General features: G+C 39.9%; 1 protein-coding gene and 1 pseudogene across 3 annotated transcripts in view; both read left to right on the plus strand.

Annotated features, from left to right (window-relative positions):
• The first annotated feature begins 1045 nt into the window (after window positions 1-1045).
• LOC117561777 lies at window positions 1046-8730 on the plus strand (annotated as a pseudogene).
• A 7509-nt stretch (window positions 8731-16239) lies between these two features.
• The window catches only part of LOC117555867 (inactive ubiquitin carboxyl-terminal hydrolase 53), a 37438-nt gene continuing 31286 nt past the window's right edge, over window positions 16240-22391 (plus strand). The window contains exons 1-2 of one of the 3 annotated variants that reach the window (XM_034231089.1): window positions 16240-16608; window positions 17276-17412. The gene's annotated coding sequence lies outside the window, so the exon portion shown is untranslated. Of the gene's footprint in view, window positions 16712-17275; window positions 17413-22391 lie in introns of all 3 variants that reach the window. The other 2 variants (XM_034231015.1, XM_034230930.1) reach the window with 2 other exon arrangements.

Genomic DNA, 22391 nt, shown 5'->3' on the forward strand with positions numbered 1-22391 from the left:
CTTGTACGCTTAAGTCCTCCTGTTTGAAACCAGTGATATATCTCATCTTACTGTATACCGGCAGCATATAGACAGCTACATGGAGGGCAGAGTGAGTAGTAGTGGTCTAAATTTAGTCCCTCCTCTGCCTGTGAACTAAATACCAATGACAACAGTCCGACTGACACCCACCCACTCATCCAGTCCCCCTCCCCAACACAAGCCCCCCTCCCCAACACAAGCCCAGTGCCGGGGAGCACCAGCACCCACTTGGGTCCACTACCCAGTGTGACCCTCTCTGCTTTCTGACTTCCTACCTGTGGAGACAGACGCTGTTCCAGACTCCTCCCTGAGGGTCCTCAGGACAGGTAAGCCCTCCCACAGGTGTGCTGTCTCACTCTCAAACATGATTCATTTTCTTGTCAGTCACACAGCTCGCCTCATGTCAGTTTTTCTACTTTCTTTAAATGTTCTTATGAATGCATGTTAGTCTCGTATTGCTTTGGATTTTTTATGTGGAAAATGCTGATTTTATTGAAGATAAAAGTAACATGTTAGCCTTTTATCTGCTCAGCCAATGATTTCCTAAGTGATTTGCTTGTTGAATGTACCCCGGCTATGAAAAGCTCTTTTGTTCCTTTAAGGAACGTTGTGAACATGAGACCTTTGTGTTCTCTGACACCTCGGTGTAAACTTTCGTGTGTGTGTGGGTTTGTGACTACTCCCATGTTCTCTGTCTGTGTCCTTTCAGCCCACTTGTGTAATTTCAAACATATTGATTCCCAGAGCCCTGACACAGCTGGTTGCCATGTCTGAAGAGTATGTGCTTGGCGTTTAACAGCCCAAGGTTATTAAAGGAATGTGCTAACTTTGCCCTTTTCACTGCCCCAATAAATCCTATCTGCTTCTGGGTATGTGCGCGTGGTGTGGATCTTCAATGTTGTCCAATCGATGGTCAACATGCAGCATGGTGTCTTGCTTTTGTGTCTCTTTGTGTGTTTGAACAGCTTGTACTGATGGGCTTTGTCTCCTCTGGGCCTCACCCTCCTCTCCCTCAGGGGCCGCCATGTCTCAGTTCTCTACCATGACCGGACAGCGAGAGAGAAGATGCAGGCGGGGCAGCAATCTGCAGGGAGGTTCAATCCATGGAGGAAGGTAGCTCCATCGTTTTCCTCTTCACTTCCTTGTTTCCTGATCCCTCTGACCTCTCAGCTCCTCCTGTTGCATCCTTTCTTTGCTTATTATTATGTCATTATTAAACAAGGACCATGCATACAGTATAAACACAATCATCTCAAAAGGAGAAGTGATGCCAGAACTAGCTAATTTCCATGGACAGTCCCTGGGCAGGTACACACATAACAATTAACAAACACTTACAAAGTGTCTATCAAACTAACAATTATAAATCAGATCAAGTACACATCTATACAATTAAAATACCTGCACACATATCAGTAACTATAACATTTTCATTAATTTCAACAATCAATTTAAAATGTTTGTTGACAAGACTCAATATTTGTTTGTTTTACAGTATGCTAAGTTCTTGCACGTTTTATGCTTAGCTGGAAGCATATTCCAATGCTTGATAGCTGTATAACAAAAGGAAGATTGTGCAAGTTAGATTGCCTTAGTGGGATGTTTACGTCTGCGTTTAGAGCATAAACTGTATAAAGTTATAAAGTCTGTGTTTTATGCAGATGTTGATGTTCTCAGTGGAGCTAAAATAAGCTACTAATTGAGGAGTAGCATTTAAAATATCTTGAATACCAACCCAACCTCGATGAGAAGGTTGTCGGCTTCTGATTCCAACATATTTATCTAAAGATTAGTCATTTTTGATGAGTTCTCAAATCTTAGTCAAAACAATCTAACCAAGAAATTGTGTCATCACTATCATAGTAAAGATATGTAATATAATAAAGTATAACATTTAAATAGAAATTATTATAATAACAGATGGGAATTAGCTCAAAAGATGACTTGACAACCTTGTCTCTTCCTCCTCACATCTTGCCATCCTACATTTCCCTTTAACCCCTCATAGATTTAACACCATTACTTAGAGTTTACATTTAATTCTTCTCAGACATGTTCCTGTTGCTGCACACGTGCCTTCATAGAAAGTTAGAGTCCTACATTGGCCAATGCAGCAGCTGCCAACCCTCCCTTCTACCGAACATGAACTATAAATAAGCAAATGAATGTTTTTAGGGCCAAAGTAACTAATCCCTTTGTCGTTGTCCGTTTGAACACGCTTTTCAGGGCCTGTGACAAACTGTGTGGCAGGGCCTGAAGGCTACTGACAGCTGAGAGATATTCTGGCTAATTATTCGCCTCACTCTTGGGACATTTGTCTGTGACATCTCCATGATCAGTTATGCAGTAGCAAGCATTGCTAACCACAAAACAAGCAGCAGACATGAGAGGATTAGGAGGGCAGATAATTGCTCATTCATCTAATGGCAGGAGTACCAAGTCAGCAGTGTTCAGAGCTGTTTCTGTGTGAATATAATTTGTGTTCAATGAGGTTTGATAGGTGGGAGTATCGGAGAAAGGAAAATACATTTGTCTTGTCAGAAATCAGATCAATTACACGTTATATTGTACACACAAGCTCTCTGTTTGTCTGCTTGTGTCCAGATGTGGAGATGGATTCTTGGGAGGAAAGTGAACATGCCGAAGGACATCATGCTGGAGGAGCTGTCCCTCGCCTCTAACCGCGGCTCACGCCTCTTCAAGAGGCGCCAGAGACGCTCGGAGAAATACACTTTCGAGAGCATCCAGAACCAAACCAACATCCAGATCAATGTAAGACAATGTGATGAAGACATACAAAAACATATATGCATGGGGAAACACAACTCTGAAGCACTTTAATGACACCCCCATCTATTAAGCATTAAGAAAATGGCTGACAATGGGATTTATTCTGTCTGTAGCTTTCTAATAAAAATGTTCCCCAAAAACTAAATAACAAAAAAAAATGAATAAAGCTTTCTATAATCAAAGTTGTAAACAAAAAAAGAAATCCCAATCCTAAAAACTGAAAATAATCATTCCAAATTGGAATCATGGAGTATATCTAATCCAAAGTATAGACAACTAATCTAATACGATTATATGTTTATAATTCTTTATAAGGGAAATGAAATCCATAGATGTTTTTTGAATACACATAAATTCAAAGTACATTATTATGGATTTGAAAAACACACTTTGATAAAGCATGTAACACTATCAGAGCACTATGTTTTTTTCAGGAATATTTATCCTTTTCCCCACATCTTTTCCCTTCATCACTCAAAACATTCACACAATACCTTACATCCGGACATAGAATATGTGGGAAAGATTGAGCACTTGAAGTGTTTATTTGACTCGTGTACACACATGGAGTGGCACAGAGTAGTTATGAATTATGGTCATAAGAAACCTTATTAACCAAGTCGGCGTTTTCTTTCCCAGAAGATCTTAGATTTCTGACCTGGTCACACATAAAGCAATTTCTGTACCAAATTGTATCAAGAGAAATTAACTAAGTTTCTCATTATTGTATCTAATGAGTTAGCAACACTAGTTAAATCCTCTTTCATTTAGTTGTGTAGTGGCTTTGTGTATTTTTCTGGGCTCTCATGAAGTTCATAGATAAAATAATGATTATGCTCCGGGGAGGTTTCTGGACTCATCTTTGAAGTGAGAATAACAGCATATCTCTGGTTTGTTTATTGCTCGGAGGGATTTTGTTTCAAGTTGTCAACATTTCCTGAGAAAGTTAATAATCATAAATATCCTTCAGACGGATGAAAGCTTTGCTCAGCCCGCAGAACAATGTTTGTAATGTTTGAGAAAAGTGGGCACACCGACAGTGTCGCTGTTGTATTTGTAAAACATAAAAGTCCAGCTGCAGCATTGTAAAGAATACACAAACCTAAAAAACGCTAATGAGTCACTGAGCATGCAAATTATATTTTCCATTTTAATTCAATGGATCCAAATATGACATTCAGATGTAATTCATTATTTTTGCTGTTCATCAAACAATAATCCACTGTGCCATGAGCATTTTTTGATGAGACAATCTCATTAAAAGGTCTACTACATTTTTGCTTTTGAGCTTTCAATCCTATTAAATAATCTTTCAAAATATAATCTGTTTTTCCTTTTAAATCAAAAGGAAAATGTAAACATTTACATTTCCATACCATTCAGGTAAAAATGTGTTTAGGGGAGACACTACAGGTCAATATATTCAAAATGTTAGCTAATGGATATGGACATTACACTTAATAAAAATGATTTACTTACATTCAGAGGATTATAATATTTCTGGAATATTTATATAATTTGTTATGCAAACGTGGCATCATATAATGCTAACTTTAGTTGAATTAAGGAGAAATCTACAGACCCAAATACATGAAGTTAGTCAAATAAACTCCTCAGTGTGGATTTTGGATGTTTTCTTTCCACTCAATGATTTTTGCCTCTACCGACTTGCCTTAACTTTCTTTTAGAACACAATAGTTTTGCAAACTGAGAATGGCTGTGCCACAGATGGACAAAACGGCGAGAACAACATGGAAGTGGACCAGTCGCTTGCTGTGCCAAACGACACGCCTGACACGACCATGGAGCCAAATCCAGAAAGCATCGCCCCAGGTAAGAACTGATAGGACCGCTCAATGACCGAAACCCGAAGCAGGTGCTGCAGCTGACCTCTACCCACTCAGTGACCTTTAGTCTGTTTCTGAACAATAGAGTGGAGCAAGAAATAGTTAGCATTGTAGCTCTTCCTGTTCCCTCCTGTGGGAGTCAAAGTTTGTTCGAATGTACATGAGTAAATACCCCACTAGTGAAGTTAAAACGGTAATTGTGACCTTGTGTCTAAATTAGACTAGTTAATGTCGTCAAGCCACCTTTAGCTTAGCGGTGGTGACGTGAAGTCGGGTGATCGTGCTGTAGTTTCTTTATAGCCTAACATTAGTCAATAGAAAGAATCCCATCTGTTTTTTCCCGAGGGAGCCCATCCAATGTTAACTTTCGGGTTAGCATACACAAATGATGTCATCCCTGCTCCTTATATACACCAGGAACTCCTTTCCATTGAGCAGAGTATCTTATCTACTTTAGCCTTTGTTATATCATGCACAGTTTGGGATTTATTAAGATGTTTGGGATGATTTGGCAAGTGTTTTGTAATGAATGTACTGTACAAAAGCTCCTGGAGGAGACTGTGTGCTCTCCACAAAGCACTGGATGTGCCGTGGGGTTTGATAAGGATTCAACTGTTTCTCATTGTGTGTTCTCACGCAGCTTTGATCCTGTAGAAAAACATTTTCTTTAAGCCTGGAATCTGCCAGGTGCAGGCACAACATGATTTACAGGTTTTTCTCCCCGCCTGTCTCCTTCCTCCCTTTCCTTTGTTTCAGATCTACTCCTCCACATTCCTCTCTCTCTCTCCTCCTCCTCACTCCCTCCTCCTCCTCCTCCTCCTCCACCTCCTCCTCCTCCTCCTCCTCCTCGTTACAATCTGATTTGACCATCTCTTTAAAAAAGAGTTTTACCCACGGAAAGTGTTTCCTGTTTTGCGTCTCGTGCCACTGATAGCATCAAGCTTTGCACTCACTTCCTCCCTCGTGGCTCAATTCTGCCCAGTTGACACAAAACCGATACTGGTTTAGGGAGGTGAAGGGCTGAACGAGGGGAGGGGGGGGCTGTTATTTCTGGAGCTCAGGACCGGACACCAACCTTCAATCTTAATGAAGTCACTCTGAAATCAGGCCAGACAGCATTAGGTATCGAATGGTAGGAACTCTTTAAATAGCATCCAGCCAGGGGTGCATTTTCCAAGCCTCAACTGCAAAACGTCTCTACTAGGCTACAGTGATATATTTTAGATAATAGCTATAATTAGACAATAATTGGCAGAGAAGATGCTGAAACAACATTATATGATAATTAACCATATGGACGCATAGCTGCTAAAACCTCAAAAAAGGATCCAAAGGCTTTTATTGTCATGAGCAGAATAGCTGAGTAGTTTTGGCAATGGAAATCTGAGCAGACTGCTTCTGCAGTGCAACATACTTATAACATGAAAAGAAATAGAAAACAGATGAAATCGAGATAAGTCAAACTTAGGAATAAGCAAATATATGTAACATAGATTTATGTTCATTTGAATTGTTTTGTACCATTCTCCAAACAAAGATATGAAAGTGTCTGCTTGAGACCGTCATAAAAAATTCTGCCACATTTGAATGTTTTCGAAAGCTGTAAAGAACATTTCTGCACAGAAAGCCTCTGTGCTGTTTCTCTCAGGCCTTTTATCTCCGCACACAGAGCACAGACTGTGTGATAGTCCTTTCCCACACAAATATCAACCGAGCCAAATGTACAACCACAGGAACAATATTCCATGGCCTCAGAATTTTTGTTATGTTTTGATTCCTCTCCCCGAGTTCTGTACATCTCCCCGCGGGTGTGTTTGGTCTCTCCTGCTTCCTCCTCGGGCAGAACATAAACCCAGGAAGGGGGATTGTTCTCTGTGAGAGGTTAGGACGTGACACGACGCCCCGCGTTATGTAAGGCTCGGCAGGCAGAGCCCCCCTGAGTGCAGCCGGGTTTGAAGGATAGTGCTTTGGAAAGGCCTGTCCCATCAACACACACGCACGCGCACACGCACACACACATATACGCACACACACAAACACACTAAATTACAGCGAAGACGCCCCTTCATTTGTTTTGCTGTGAACTTTAAACAAGGCATATACAGGGGGAAAAAAGACACTTCTATTGTTATATAGACCTACATGTTAACAACAACATATTTTATTTAGTTATTTAAATATGAACACACATTGATGTTTTAAGACATTTCAATGCAAATTATACACAAATCGACTTTCTACGAAATTCCGCTCTTCCCTGAAAATGTCTCTCATCCGTCTCTCCTTAACTTTTTTGCCAAAGCACATTGTACAAAGTGGTGCAAAAGTTAACTATTAAACAACTATGTTTAGAATATTACGCAATATATCAAATAAAAAAACCAGAACATAACTGAAGGATATTTTTACATTCAGTAACTTTTTAAATCATATGGTTATAAACCAGCAGACGCATTCACTCCTGTTCTTTTGTTTCTGTGAGCTTTTCTCACAAAAGGAAATCAAAGAAAAGAATGTCTTGGGACAGCATGTTTCTTTTAGCTCTGTTTATGTATATCCTAACTAACCCTGTGTCTCTGCTGTACACCCTGCAGGCTACGGGGGTCCTCTGAAAGACATCCCTCCAGAGAAGTTCAACAGTACCTCTGTACCAAAGTCCTACCACTCCCCCTGGCAGCAGGCCATCATCAGTGACCCCTCCCTGGCTCAAACCATGAACCTCCAGTTATCTGAGCCCCGAGCCACGACCTGAACTGCCGGGCTTCAAGAGCTTCAACAGGTAACAACTTCACACCTGGACAGCAAGTATTCAATAATATTACTGTCTACAAGATGCTACTTTTAAAGAAGCACCAGAAGGCGCATGTTAACTGAATTATGCATATTTGTTATTTCAAGTGAGCCGTAACATTGGGGATTATGGGATGATGTTAAAAGAGGTAATATGAAGAACTAATCATTCTACATTCTAATTATACATCAATGCAGTATATGAGTCGTTTTAAATCAGCCTACTCATAGTGAATTGTAAAGCAATTGCAAATTGTGCTTATATTTAGTAGTCATGTTTTTTAGGGGGCCCAAAACATTTAACTGATTTGCCCCTCCTGAACAGAGAAAACATGTATATGTGATGTGTGAAACGATAACAATTACCTAACACACTTGCTTATTTCAAGCCAAACCATCATCTTTTACTCAACCTAACCACGTTTTGTTGGGTTTTTGTCAATCTACAACCTTTACATGTTTAAAACTGCAAGTGTAAACCAGAAGAAGATTTTTAGTTGTATGGAAATGTAATTCTGTAGGGGACAAGGTTGATTGAATTGAGTAAGGGTGTGATGTATGGACATTTTGACTCATTTTGTGATATAAAAACTGACACTAGTTTGCTTTAAGTTGCACACATGCTGAGTGAGCAAAACGTACTGCCCTTCATATAATTTAAAATGAATCAAAGTGAGCTCCTCTCTCAACAGCAGCTCTCTTAGTCCTCTGGTCAGAGTCTTTGTTTGTCTTTAATTAGTCGGATCACTTCAGATGTCAACTGTAGTCCTTCTCATTAAAGCGCTGTCACTCCATCACCTCCAGGGGTGGCCACTCCATTCGGGTGGCTTTCGGGAAGGCTTCCCGACCTGTGCCCATCCATACCCTGCAGGTTGAGCCCCTCTCCGAGTGTCCTGAGCTGCAGGGCGACGCAGGGGTGGATCGACCCTCCTTCAACAGATCCGCTCTGGGCTGGGTGTCGACAGGCGATCCACTCCCCCTCCCCGCTGTTCCCCTCGACCCCACGCTCATCCCTGAGTCAGACGACCTTTGAACGCAGAATGAGGTCACAGAGATTCACAGAGGTCCGGGAGGGGGGGGTGATATGTTGCTGTCAGGTTACCATGCTACCATGTATGCAGCATCCTATTCTCAGGGATGTAAACTGTTGCACTTGTTTTAAAAAAACAAATGAATGATCCTGTACAGTAGGCAGGGACACCACTGGAGTAGTTTATTGTATATTAATGTGCATAAGAGTATTTTATCTTTTTGCTCAATAAAATTGTGTAGAACTAACAAACGTTTTTCTCTTTTTATTTTTCATCTGTATCTTACTCCACAGCATGCCCCCAGGTGATCATTTCACATTGAGGGTGTGAGCGACACTGAAGGAGCACTTGAGTGAACGATGTGTGTTAAAGTGGTATGCTAAGCCATTACTTGTGTCATGGTGTGAGAGAGCAGAGATACATGTGAGACACGTCCCAAGGTTACACGCCTGACAAATGAAATGATTTCCAACGACGTGAAGGATGTGTCTCTCACCTTTAATGTGAGAGACACATACGCTTGATGAGCTGTGCCCAACCTTATCTGCGCGTATGGTATTACGACAACACTTAAGGACTCATTGCAGACGTTACAGGCTTCAACAAACAAACAAACAAACATGACTGACTGGAAGTTAGCAACAGGTTTTACAAGAGCTGTTCTGATTCAGCTTGTTTTTCAATTTCAAGTTGCTGAGTCCTTATATAAACTTACTGACTGTACTGTATGACTGAAAGTAAGTGTGAGAAATACACTCTGATGTGTCTCTTTACTGTCTTCAATACCTAATCATATTTTTGACTGCTTCTTTAAAAACCGTGATATTTTATTATGTGAAGAAAGCCTGAGTGGACAAGTTCAAATATTTTAAAGCTCTGCTTCCCTTTTCCGTTAGCAGTATCTTAATCTCTCTGTGTAATCTGACCATTTGAGTCCAAGGTTAAAGGCAGAACAGAGCACATTCACCTGTGATTAAAAGTGCTTTGACATTTTAAAGAAGAGGTTTTCAAAGCGCAAGAAGGGCTCCAAAAACAATTATTTCATTCTGTTTGTTATACCAGGTCAGTGAATCTTTTTTAAATCACCTCCGATCAAATCTGTTAAGGTGTTTTTCTTATCTTTTCCCCATAGTTATATAATACCATAGAAACAGTTGCCATTTTAAACATTGATTTACCACTTGACTCATTGTACTGCACTGCACTGCATACAAATCCAGCAACACTCTATGTGGAGATAAACAGTAACTTAAATTGGTCTCCTGTGAATACTTATCATACCGTAGATTGACTTAAATGTAATATCAATGGGATAAGTGTAATCTGTCCAACACCAAAATCACTTTCTTTTTAGGTTATTCTTTCTTTATATGTTTTTCTTTACATTCTTCTTTGTGGATGCATATGATTTATAAATGTTTGATTCGTTTTTCCTGACAAAGCAGCTGTGTATTAGTATGAATACCCATTTGTAACAAAACAGTACGCTTCATCCTGCAAGTTACTTAAATGAATATGGAAATGCATTTGACCAGCTAGAAGCAAGGATGTATTTAATTTTAACATCCTCTCTTTCTCTAAAATGATTTAGTAAATGCTTTCAGACTTCCTCCAGACGTACTTTAGTCCAGCATCAGCATTCCTCGCCTCCGTAGGAGACCCTTAGGAATGTGCCGTTCCCTTTTTGAATTCCTCTCTTCAGGAAGACGGTGAGTTCACTACCCAACATCCCACAGTGTGCCAAGAACTACAGCAAGTATCAAGCCGAGTTTATCAAGGGCAGGCATGACCTCTCTGTGAACTCTGATTGTAGCCATTATCCAAATGCAACAATGGAAATATGATTGGCAGTGAGATCAGGGAGGGCTGGGTGTTTGGGAGCCAGACAATTCGATCATTAGTCTTTGACTGTAACCAGTTTCCCCTCAAGCTGTTTGCTTTGGCATGTGATGGCACAGCATAGAGTATATTAAACTGTGAGGGCCACGGCTCTGGACAATCAGTGGCCTGGGTGGAGTGAGTGTCCCACACTGAAAGGATGAAGCTGCAATCTTGTGGAGTCTTTGAGCCTCCCCACATGCTTAGTCCTCCTAAATCTCTGAGGATAAGAGCATCAGGGACAGTGAGGTGATAGCATGGTGGGGGATTGGTCAGCTAAAATCCAGGGCAATCCTTTAAAAGTGCTTTAATAGGAGGGAGAAACAACACAAACACATAAGTGGTTTGTTTTTTGTAAAACAAGATCTCTGATAAAATGGGTTACTTTTATGCATGTGCTCAACAGGTGCAAGTGCCAAATTTGACAAAATTACATAATTCAGCTAATTTGTTGCAAGTCCAAAGTCCTGAAATGTATGATAATGTAATAATGCATCTCTGTAATTTATTTCACTTGCATGTTTTGCATACTGCAATACATTTTTTGTTGAGACACATGGTTTTTTCTACGCTTAAAGAATTATCTTTGGTATCATTCATCTGCTGCTCAGCCACATAAAGTAATTTTCATTGTAATGTTCTTAACTACAATTGAATCAGATCAGTTTACACTAAATGGACTTGGGTAATAGGTGTCAATATACTGGGGAATGAAAAGCATTAATGGTATTTGATTCAGGAAAATAATGATTCATGGCATACTTTTCTTATCTTTTCACTTACTGTATGGGAAGGTATCAAGTATTTTCAAGCAGAGACTCCCAAGTTTCAGTAAAGTCACCAGTCATTTATGTTTAAGTCCAAGTTGAGTAGCAAATCTTTCTTATTTTGTCAAGTTGAGTCTCGAGTCACGTGACCTCTGATGTGTTGTACCCTCAGTGTGTTTGAGCAGCTGGCCTTCACCTCTTTATCAGAAGTTAACATCGACTCTGCTGCTGTGGCATTCACTGTCATGTTTAAAGCTAAAGTCCCTGGGGTTTCCATCTGCACACACAGCAGCGGGCCCCAAGTCTACAGCCTGCTGCTGACACACACTCCTGAAAGGTTGACCAACCAATATCCCAGGAGCACTTCTGTCATGGACGGCCATGGTATTGCTTTGTCGAAGGTTTTCAGTTCACATATTGCCTTCAGTTAGATTTTTTGTGCAGTTTATAGTCAAATGTTCTACCAGACATGTTGTAAATCTGGGATTAACCTTGTGATGTTGTCATTGTTGTGTTAAAGTGACCTATACTGACATAACAATCCATAAACGGCTAATGGTGTGTCAACATTTTAGTCCATGTCTTTGTCATGTGATGGTGGATTTGTCCAGCCTGATGGATGTGTGCAGCAGGTGTTCATTCCCACAGGAGAGAGCAAAGCCCAATGGGATATCTAAAAATATAAATGAAAATAAAGCATCCCAGGGGTCAGCGGGCGGTGTTGAGTTGCAGATGAGGTGAGGGTGAAGGGTGTAGAGGCACACATTCCTCTCCTGAAATGAGGTGAAATGACGCAAGGGGTTGAACTGTGTCCACTCTGAGAAAATGTTCAATCCATCAGTGTCAGCAGAGTGGATGCCTGCGCACGGTCATCCTGAAACAGATGCTTGGTCTGTCTGTGTGTACATATGTCGGAGATAAACAAACATACAGAACATGATTGTTGAGCAATGTGCACTCATTTTCATCAAGTGCAGAGAGGTTAAGTACACAGAGAGTCCCCTCTGTAGAAACCACTTTATGGAAGGATGCACACAGCCAGGGAGTAATTAGCCTGTTTGGACGAATGAACTTTCAAGACTGTTGACTTGCAAAAGCCCTCGAGACCAATTAGAGCCTAGTTCTCTCGCAGTAATCCAGTCGCTGACTTTCACCTCAGGGGCTCATCTATATTCCTCACTGGTCAATATTTGTTAACATCTTCTCTTTGGTTAATAGTCAATGGAGAATTATTAACTTGCTAACACAACAAAAGTTGTTCCAAGACCTTCAGGTGACGAATGAAACGCTGCTTTATCATCTAATATAGCAGAGAAAGAGCAGCTTTAAATGTCTTTAATGCGAAGAAAGAAAGGACATGGCTATTGTTTGATGATAGGAATAATTAATGTGCCTAATCTTGGTTAATGAAGGGTCTTACTTTCCCTAACAGACAGCAGTGAGGCAGCAGCATGCTTCCCCTGCACGCTGCAGCTACCGTGGATACGGCAAACACAGCAGAGAAATAGATCACAGTCACCCCTTTGGCTGCACTCCAGAATTAATGTAACATGGTCAATTGCCAAAAAATGATGCTTATGTCATCCACTTTTAGAAAGTGGGTTAGAAAGGAAGTAGAAATTATTTAATATAAAAGTTAAATATATGCACACAGTCACACACTGAAGAGTCTTTCCTCTTGAAATTATGCTGAGATTGTGGTAATGCGCATGGAGCATGTCTAATCTCTTACGTAACAACAGGGCATTCACCACTGTGTGAGTCCTCATTAGTAGTAATTCAATAGCAACACAACGATTGGTGTGCACAGAAAACATAAGAAGCTTTGTTTTGTTCAGCCATTCCACCTTGTGCTATTTTTGCAGAAAGTGACAAAAGTGGCATAACCTTACTGCTCACCCTTCACAGTTTGAACACTACCGACAAATATCCATATTTGTTTGTGTTTACGTGCGTGGTCAGGAAAACTTGTGTCCTTACATTACTTTTCATTAGTACAAGCTGTTCCATTTGAATTATTTGCATTTCCCATGATACCGGTTCTGAGTGTGTGTACAAAAACACACACACACACACAAACTAGAGCATTTATTATTACCCAGGCTGAGACTGGAGCAGATTAAGTTTACATTTTAATTAGATGCTTAAATGCTGCAGTTGCAGAAGAGAGCAGCAGCAGAAGAAGCTGTGGATTTATTGGAACAAATATATTTCTTCCCACAATACACACTTTCCCATTAGAAAATATTAATGAAATGAATTGCTTTATGATTAATCAGATTAATTTATATAATTGAGCATTGTGTGGTTTCATTTTGTGACTTTGGTCTAAAAAGGACAAAGCTGATTTATTTTGAAAAAGTTGTACTGTTTTGGTAGTGTTGCCCCACTTTCCATTTGAATCCAGTAAGTATGGATTGAAAAGCCAGACAACAGTGCTAAAAATATCCCACTTCAACTGGCACAGCACATTTGGGGTGAAATGGAATTTAGCTGCTCAGTGACCCAATCAAGAACATCAATGAATCCAGACAGCCAGCGAGAGGGAGAAAGAAACACATTAAAAGTAAACAAAAAAATTACGTGTTGTTGATGCTGGTGAATAATACAAAGACAAAGAGGGGTTGTCATTTGTTTATTACTGTGTTCAGCAGATATTGTGTTGTTCTTTGGGGCTTTCAAGGTGAGAAGTCAGGGCGGTGGCACCGGCTCTCAGCGGAGCGTCCACTGTGCACACTCTCCTTGCAGGGCTGGCAAAGTCTTGCTAATTAATCTTAAATTAAATATGCCCTTTACTGTAGCATCTAACTTGTGTAGGGTTTGTTGGGCTGTTAGTCTTGAGTTTGAGAACAATTTGATCTCATTTTTAGAGAGTTAAACAGATAGTTAGGGCTTAATTTTACAATTATATTTTCTAGATAAAACGTCAATTCTAGTTTCTCAAATGCTTTAAATGTCTTGTTTAGAAAGTACAAAATCCCCCAATATTCATTGTAATAAGATTGAACACTGTAACACTGTACAATCATTTCAGAAAACCAAGGAGATCCTCTTCTGCAGAAGTCATTCAGAGTGCATGGCAACAGTCAGTGATGTGTCAGTGCAATGATATGGTCATTTTTAGACTTTTGGCTCAGAGTAATGCTGACAGGTGCAGATTGTCAGATTCAGCAGCTTCAGGCTGTCTGGGGTCTGAAAAATAAAGTTTACGTTTGTGGAACTTGTTAAAGAACTGATCTGTTTGAGCCGTCAGATCCATAATTTAAAGGGAGTATAATATATTCATTGGCACGACTTGAAAGCCTTCAGCCATGGTGGGAATGTCCAACATCATAATGTGAATCCCCTCAGATCACCAACCAAATATATATTCTTTGTTAATCTTTTAACATCAACCCACCAGAGTGGTTTTACAAGGTAAATCAAACACTTAACACCACATCACTCAAATTAATTATTATTACACTCTTTAACTGTTTTATACTTTTAGAGGAAGCATTATATGTCCCTTGAGGAAATATGCAGGGAGGGAAATGGTATTGTCTCCTCAATGGGCTCTTTAAGTACTTCCTGGGGAAAGGCTGGACCCCACACACTCGGTGACTGCCGTTTCCTCTAAATTAATGAGTGACTGTGCTGATTTTAAGAAAGAAACATCCCTGTTACACAAAGCTTGGATCAAATAATGGCTATACTTGATTTGACACCAGATTTTTGTCTAATAATTGCCAATCTAAATGGCAAGCTAATTGGTCAAATGATTATTTACAAGCCAGTTTGGAATTTGTAAAAAATACATTTGGGCACAAATATTAAAGAGAGTCATCCTTTCAGGCAATCAGTCCAACTATCTAAATGTGTGCATGCTTGCAAGGGCAATCAGTCATATTTAAATTGTGATGGATTCCAACAGTTGGCTATATTTCTACTCTATATTCAGGTTAACCCAGAGCCATTGCATAACTACTGTTTTTGCAAATAAATGAATGCAGGATAAGAAAGTATAGTTTATGGCCTCAGAATTTTATATCCCATATAATATGCCCTCTTGTGGAAGCAATCCAAACTACTTATTTTAATGAATATAATCTTTCCTAATAAAACTGTGGTCAGCTTGCCTTGCCTTGAGCAATGAAACATGAGAGCGGCTATTACACTCAGTGGTCTCTTCAGAAAGGCGAGAAAAGCTTTAATTGCACGTCTCTCTCATTGCTTTCTTTATATAACCGGATCAGGCAGATGGTGTTTGAGTAACAAGAGTCTTACATCACTTTCCTCTGCTCCCAGTTGTTCATAATCATCAGGATTATTGTCTTCACATTGTTGGGGTATAACCAGGCAGGTAAATGTTTAACACCCCTATTCAATCATTGTCCAACACATTGCTGCAATGCTCATTCATTTGCAAATATATGCAAGAAGACATTATGGCTGGTGTCCCTGGATGCACACGAATAAAACAATATCGAAATGCATTTCCCCTGATTATGCGGTTTATTAAGACAAGCTATACCAACACGTTTTTAAATTATGTATTTTATGCAGTTGGAGAGTTAAACAATAATAATGTAGTAGATAGAGCAACACATTTAAGTAGAATAACAAAACTATGGCTTAAATCATAACTAATCTCATTTTGTATTCAGATTTGATTTCAAAATAATATTTTAAGGTCTTTTCAAATATGTATTTAGAAGCCCATAAACATGTTTTACATACAAAAATCCCACTTTTCACTGTTTTAATGCAGTTACGTCAGGATAAACAAGCAAAGTGTAGGCTAACTGTCATGTGCCCACCACACTGCTACAATGCATACTTACAAATAATTCAGATATGCAGACAACAACAATACAATAAAAACATCCAAATATATTATAGGGGACATTTTGAAACACCAGCTCATTTTTAAACATGTTTTCAGCCATGCATATGGCTGTAGCTTTGCAGTTAGAAAGTTGTATTTGGCTAACTGCAAACCCCTGCACAATAAAGCAACATTAACGAGGCTGCCAGCAGAGTTGGCGCTGTGCGTGTGTGTGCGTGTGTGTGCGCGTGCACGTGCGCGCGCGCTGTGGCAGCGGTGTACAGTAGCATGGCAGACTGCAGTAAATACACTGTTGAAGAGGCGGGGTTTGACATCTCGGCTCTGAAAACATCTCTAATCCAGTATTTCAGGTGCCGGAGAGAACCGAGCGACCATTGCTCTCCACCGCCGCGCATCAGCGAACTGTAGCGGGATCCTCTGGACGGGAATATACCGCAAAGTGTAACGAGACTGTGTCCCAAGTGGCGTTTATGAGAGAAAAATAAGCCTACAAAGCCAGAGAGAGGGAAGTTTCAGCGGCGGAAAGACTTTCTGTCTGCCTTGAAGTGGATTTCTCCAGCAGCGACTCCTCCCCCGAAACTCCACCAAAATACTTCAACTCTTTTCTCACTGCAGGATATTACACTCCGCACTCAGGCTCATTTCTCCTCTCTGGGGTAAGTTACACTTTATTACAGTGCGACACGAATAGTTGTTGAACTTTATTTATCAGTGTGGCAGGAGTGCGTGGGGCGGAAATGTAGTTACACCTGAGCTCAGGTAAGTCAGGTAGGCCTAGCGTTAGCTGCCTCTTGTCCTTTAGCTTCACTTAGCACTCATGTCAAGTAAAAAAATTGCTACACATAACCTAAACTACTTGCTTTGTCATTTCGACAGTCCATAGTGTCTTTTTTAGTAACTTATTTTTGGTATTTTATTTCAAAGTGGTCTGTTTTGTGGTTTTGTTGTTGACAGCTAGCTCGGGTGTATCATTCATTATTTAAAATATGCATCTAGCCTCACCAAAATAAGGATTAAGTCTCAACTCATGTCGCATTTCCAACACAATATGTATTGAGTCTGTTTAAATAAGTATTTGTAACCCACGTATGCTTTTCATATAGTTAATACGTACACAGATACGCTTTCCCTTGTCTTTATGGTGTTACATCAGGATAAAAAGCAGTATGGGCTAACATGTTTGTGTGCACTCAGAGGTTCATGTTGCGTAATTTTTGCACACATATATATTTGGCCAACAATGCAGAAGTCACTTCCAGACTCACGCAGTGACTGGTTTCTCCCACTTTACCTCACCCTAATGATACCCCCCCTTACACACAGTGGTGATGCAGCAGTGAGCTCACAGTCTGTGCACACTCATCCTGTATGTTGATGCCTGTGGAACATTTCCTTTACGACCGACATGCTGAAGAACCAGTTCTGACAGTCAGCCTTCTGTCACCTCTTTGTTTGCAGGAGTAAGTGCTCTTTTTCTAAGTATTGGTTGCCTTATTCACTGAGTGATTCTGCTTTTGATAAATACTCAGGTAGCTAACTTGAAATAAAGATTTGCAACTTGATATTTACTTTTAAACTGAAGGATTGTACCTGTTAGTGCTGCAAAAATAAGAAGTTGAGTTATCAATAAGAACAATATTCGGACCGTATGTTTGAAAACCGATTAACATTTGTAGTTACTAAGTAATAATCTCTCCTCCGAAAATATATTTAACTGCTGTTTTAAAATAATGAGGATTTCCTGCTTTTTTCTCTGTTTTTATATTATATTAAAATAAAAATCCTTGTGTTTCAGACAAAGCAAGACATTTAAAGACATTTTGGACTTTGATAAACTGGACTGGTGAAAATGATGGAGCTGTTTCATTCGTTTTCTGACATTTTAGGGAACAAACAATAAGTAGAGTAAATAATCTGCATATTTACGGTTAATGAAAAATAATTATTTATGACTATGAATATTTAAAAAAGATAGAACTTAAGGATGAGAAGTAAGTTGTTGATCCTCATCATGCTTGTGATTAGTTGGCAAGTCTCTGTCAATTGTCGGCACATTTAAGGAAGCACTTGTAAGGGTGGAGAAAAGGATGTAACTTTTGAGCATGGGTTCCTGGACCAAGTGCTTTTGTTCTCCTCTTCCTCAACAAGGTGAAAGCGGTGACTCAGCGTGGTGTAGGGGACCTGTTCAGTTTCACAGGGTAGAACACTGGACCATGTGCTGCCTGGAAAGTGGCTAGCCTTTGAGCAGGAAGCCCACACAGGAAACACCGCTGCATTGTTGCCCAAAGGCTCAAAGCTTGTCTGCAGTCCACAGGGAACGCCACAGTCCAAGTTTCACAGTTTCTTAGGGTCAGAGCATGCAGGGTCAGGTTTTATTGCTTCTTCTCTACAAGCAGCCAGGGGCTACTTGTGCTGAGACGTTGTATATTTCCAGACTACTCTTGATTAAAATAAACAGTCAGACAGCATTGTGAAAAGCAAATGCATAAATCATAGGATATTAGAACATTGTGTGAACAGTGGAGAGGAAATGTAGAGACAAATGTTTATATGCTCATGTCAGACACTTAGACTTCCACTTTAAGTGAGTTTTTTACAGATATAAAGTGGTGAACTGAGTGGGAGTCATCTGTGAGATCTCTCAATACATTCGACTCCCTTCATGCGTTTACCAAATGACTGAGACTTGTGAGAAGTTTGCATGACTGCATCAACAAAGGAGAAGTTGATTATTGTCTACCCAAGGCGAACTCAAGACATGGAAAATGTGAATGTGTAGCAGTGGAGGATAATTAGAAAATTCAGTGGGAGATAAGTCAACACTTTAGTAAAAGGAAACTGCAGTTTATAATCACAAAGTACAAACTGTTTCCTTGCTCAGCATTGTTTATTCCATTTGTGAGGGTATACTTTTTGCTTTTCCCCACTCCTCTGCATCCCAGGATATTACTCTAGCAAAAGTTTTTAAAATATGTGTTTCCCAAACTTATAGCATGACTCAACATAGCTCAGAAGTTATTTTTCTGAAGGTAGAGTTGAATTATTTACACATTTCTTGTCCAATATTAGACATCAGAATCCAACAAAATAGATTTGACTACAAATAGCGGAGAAACAGATGTACAATACTTTGCTTTTACACCTGGGAGTGGAAGTTGTTGTTAAATGTAACCCTGAGTCAGGAAAGTCATTCATCACCAGAGTCAGAGTTGAGGAGTAACATGAGGGAATGCTCTGCTGTCATGCAGGAGGAAAATGCACCAAGATGATGGAAATATATAGTGATTTGAATTTGAAAACGATAGACTATCTGGATTTATCTCAGACGTTAAGGAGAGGCTGGAAGTTGTGTTTTTATAAAGCAAATTAAAATGTCTTTACAGGCTCTGTATGAAAGATTGAATGTACAGTAGAGGCTTGTGAACTAATTATGGGTGTTAGATTCCCACAAAGCCTCTTTATATATCGAATACTTCCTTTCTCTGCTGTTCCCACCGTGTGTTTCACGTCTTCTAGACATTGAATTAGTGTGACTCGATTCCACAGTTTGATTCATCAGCGGCTCTTTGCATTTCCATCGGAAGCTGATCAATTGAATCCTTCTAAATGAGGCTATCCATCAGCAGATCACTAATAGATAGATTATAGCCTCCTGCTCCGCGTGCCTTCACACGAAGCGTGCCCACGTCTCTTCAGAATCCCTCGGCCTGTCAGAGGTGCTGATGCATAACACACGCTCTGGGGCTGATTGCTCCAAGGTGCTAGCCCTAGCGTTTTCCCCGTGACAAGAAAAAAAGTCGATCCTGGGGAGAGTCTGAGCGTGTCTTTGTTTATAGAGGAAGACTGGACATCCTGTACTGCTGCTGAAATCTCCTTTTGCTTGGCTCAGATCGGTACAACATTTGTACCTGACTGAATTTAACTTCTTGCTGCAGTCGTGACCTAATTTCCCCACAGGGATCAATGATTTGATCTCGTATCAAATACTCCTCAAATCTGTTGTGTGTGCTTTAACCTGCTTAATGTTAAAGTTGAGGTTTTAATGGTGGTGTACATTTCTGTCTTCTACATTGTTAGTTACATTATACAGTAGCTTCACATGATCATTTTGTGTATCAATTCAATAATATCATTTTCTGAATTGGAAAAAAGATTCATGTTGGTCATATAAAGCAAGAAAAAGACCAGTGTTGAAAAGAGAACTGACTATCGTACACACACGAGCTCGTTCTGTTACCTGTTGGTGTGGAAAATATTGCCAACTTGTAAGGATTAACCTAAATTGAGGAAACCAGCCTGAAGGAAATAGTTTAATTCAGCACAGACTGAAGCAGAAGGGTGGTAGCTGTGTTGGCTTACACCAAATAATGACGTAAACCTGGCTTCTTGAAAATATTGTGACCGACCAGTTGAGTCATTTTCTCCACCAAGCTTTAAAAACAAACAGGCCGATGCATCACATGGCTGCATTCACTTGTAATCTATTATGAGGGATCTGTTTTAGATGAGAATATAAATGAGTAACAGTCGTACACAGCCACCTGTTCAGATAATGTCTCTGCTCACAGGTCAGTGCAGTTTGTTCCACTTGAACCTCTCTGGATTGTAACTCAGCCAGTCTGTCTAGAAATGTGCGCCTGTCCTGCGGTGCAGACGCGCCATGGTGCAGTCACATGATGTTGTCAGATGAAAGGTGTCATGCTTAATCTGATAAGCCGGGAATGTTTTTTTTAATTTCTTGTGGGGGGGGAAACGGATGTGGCTCAAATGTTCTCCTCAGCAGTGGCCTCATTGTCATGCAGTAATATGAAAATCATGTTTGTAATCGTTGAGCGAGGACAAAGACTTTGTATTATACTCAGGATTCTTTATATTATACTCATTCTTGGCATTGTCTTTTATGTCATTAAATCCTAGTCAGCAATTCTCAATTCTGCTCAGACTAAAAGATGATTAAACATAAGTGGGGTTGGCAGTTTTCAAGTGGACTGCCGTCATTTAATAACTTCTCTCAGACCTGAAAGCAGAGCCATGTTTACTCTTGCTGTTGTCTATAAAGCTTGCATTGGCTTCATGTTCCATGCCACCGAATGGACGATGAATGATGTGGATGTGTGGTATTGTCTTTGCTTGTTTGTACATTTCAATTGAAGAGATGCTTTACACTCTAGTTCATGCGTTGTTTTAAAAAGTAAGACTCAATATTTTAACTGTATAACTTGTTGCATTGTGACATCCTGGAGGGGTTTAGCTGTTAAAGTGATAAGTGATATTAATGTACAGTGGGGCAAAAAAGTATTTAGTCAGCCACCAATTGTGCAAGTTCTCCCACTTAAAAAGATGAGAGAGGCCTGTAATGTTCATCCTAGGTACACTTCAACTATGAGAACAAAAATTCCAGAAAATCACATTGCCTGTTTTTTAAAGAATTTATTTGCAAATGATGGTGGAAAATAAGTATTTGGTCAATAACATAAGTTCATCTCAATACTTTGTTATATACAGGGGTGCACATCACTTTTTTGCCCTGGTTCTCAAAGGAGCACCTGGAGATGTTGCTTGGTGCTCATCCTTAAAATGAAATAAACCGTAACTTTTGAGGGGGTCTTGACTTTATTTGCCAGACACACGGCACAGAAACACCATGCAGAGGTGAACACAGAACACACATGCAGAGGTGAACACAGAACACACATGCAGAGGTGAACACAGAACACACATGCAGAGGTGAACACAGAACACACATGCAGAGGTGAACACAGAACACACATGCAGAGGTGAACACAAGACAACATTAGCACGACCAGTAATCCTACAAGCTGTCATCACTATCCTCCTGACTGTCTTCCTCTCTGTCAGACATGGTAGCTGATGATGTAGGCCTACTTCTTTCTCTCTGGTTGAGTCTGCGATTAGCTGCTTGCATCCACAAGTCAACAGCTGGGTTTGGGTCGAAAGTCTCTGTTGTCATCTTAGACAAGTGGATGTAATCACAGAAGTATGTGAACATAACCAATAACCTACCATAGCCAATAACAAATTAATGTAACTTATTTTATTGTTGTTGTTCATTCATATCTTATTTTACCTTAACATTTATATATGTATGCATTTGTTGTTATCTTTCCAGTTTTAAAGGATATTTTTGGTTACTGTCCTATAGTATACATTGGAATGATATCAAACCTGTTTATCCCAATAATTATAAAGGAGTGCCTTGGAAATATGTGTTTACATAAATTGTGATCAAAACGTTTGAGACCCACTGAGACAACTTAGACTAAAGTGAACTATCTAAACACTCAGAGTCCTTTACCTCACTGAGCTGTAGTTATCAGCCTCAGTCTGACTGGAGAGGACTCTCCCTCCACATCATTGTAGAAACATCTTCTTCTTATATCCGTTAGAGCAGCTAGCACCAGATGCTAATAACAACTGC

This window comes from Gymnodraco acuticeps, unplaced genomic scaffold (genome assembly GCF_902827175.1).
Source record: "Gymnodraco acuticeps unplaced genomic scaffold, fGymAcu1.1, whole genome shotgun sequence".
In the NCBI taxonomy this organism is placed as follows: Eukaryota; Metazoa; Chordata; class Actinopteri; order Perciformes; family Bathydraconidae; genus Gymnodraco; species Gymnodraco acuticeps.